Here is a 1,688-nt window from a genome sequence, read left to right as displayed (position 1 = left end):
CTCCCAATAAAATGATTAACAATAATAATAAAGGCATGAGCTTAAACAAATATTTGGATGTTGCTTACATCTTGAAATGTATTCCATTGTTTTGTCTTCTTCTACGGTTTCCCCATGCTGGTCCACTGAGTGTTTCTGACTCAGAGTAGCTCTCTGTGACAGAGCAAAACTGGCCCGTGGGATATCCTTAATCATGATTTTTATAGAAACAGATGGTCAGGCCTTTATTCCTCAGAGCCACCAGGTTGGTTTGAACTACCAGAGTTTCATTTAGTGCCTAAGCAGTTAACCACCGTGCCATCAGGACGTTTTAGGGATTACTTTAAAATGTATGCATCACTCACCAGATGTATTATGAACTCAAGAAATACGGAGTCTAGGGAAGGGGGAGTGGGGAGGGAGGGCAAAACTGAGGAGCCCATATTAAGGGCTCAAGTAAAAGGCAAATGTTTTGAGACTGATGATGGCAACAAATGTACATATGTGCTTGACACAATGGGTATATGCATGGATTGTGATAAGTATTGTACAAGCCCCCAATAAAATGGTTTAAAAAAAGAAATATGGAGTCTAATGTGTCTCAATCCTATGTTCTTTACAAGTTATCTTTTCATACCCCTCCCTGTCCAGCATTTCTCCCTTATAATCCACAAACATTACACTGGGAGTGAAGAATCCTGCTTTGCATTCCATTTCTGCTTTTAACTGTCTGTGAAGTTTCTAGGATATGGGAATGTTTTTGGTTTTCATTGCAATATAGGAATATATTTCCTATATTTCTGAAGAAAAGTAAACCTTTCAGGATACATTGATAAAGGACGATATGATGTTGAAATGCTTCCCTTAAAATGATCACAATCTTTCTCCATTTTTGTGCTTATCCTTAATGGAGAAGACATTTAGGTCAAATCTAAGAGTGAGCACCTTTAAAACATGGGCTTGGGCCAGTATGGAAGAGGCAGGGTGATAGAGAGTATGAAGCTGCTTTTACCCCTGCAGCATCATACAGGCAAGGCCCATGGGTGCCTTTCCCCCTCCTCAGGAGATAGGACAGCAGCGTTTATTTCTAGGATCACCTGCAGGTTTCACTACTCTTTCATTGTACTCTTTACACACATCTTCCTGGTTGAAAGCCAGATACAATACTGTTTTGGAACCATGAACACTGTTTCCACATTCAGTTCCTCCCAGGCCCCATGTTTCTCCTCTCAGACATCCGATGCTGCTGGGCTGATTCTACCTGGAGTGCAGAGCTCACAGGAGAGCCTTATATTATCTGCATATGCCACCCTTGGGGATGCATTGCCATGCTGCCTGCAGTGTACCCCTTCTGGTCCCTGTCATTTTCATCATCTAACCTACCTTTTAATTTACTCTAGAGCTGGATATAAGAAAATGAACGCTGAACAATCAGAAGTTATAAAAATGGCATACTTTTAACTCATGATGGCTCCTTTTTGCCATCTGTCTCTGTGCCCGCTGTCAGTTTTCTCAGGTAAATGTTACAGCTCCTAGCTTCACTGGTTGGTAAGTCAAGTGCCCAGAAACGCCCCACTCTGCTCACAAGTCTGCTGTCCAAACATGTGCGTCTTTCTTGTTCTTTGGGCTCGGAAGCCCACCACACCTTCTCCTGACGGTTTCCTGGTTCAGGTGCTCCTGTTGTCACTGGTTGTCTGCTGCTGCTTGTC

Source organism: Echinops telfairi, unplaced genomic scaffold (genome assembly GCF_000313985.2).
Source record: "Echinops telfairi isolate 266 unplaced genomic scaffold, ASM31398v2 ScPeMD7_7469;HRSCAF=8507_0, whole genome shotgun sequence".
NCBI lineage: Eukaryota > Metazoa > Chordata > Mammalia > Afrosoricida > Tenrecidae > Echinops > Echinops telfairi.
The sequence above is the reverse complement of the archived record's forward strand: the minus strand, read 5'-3'. Positions refer to the sequence as shown.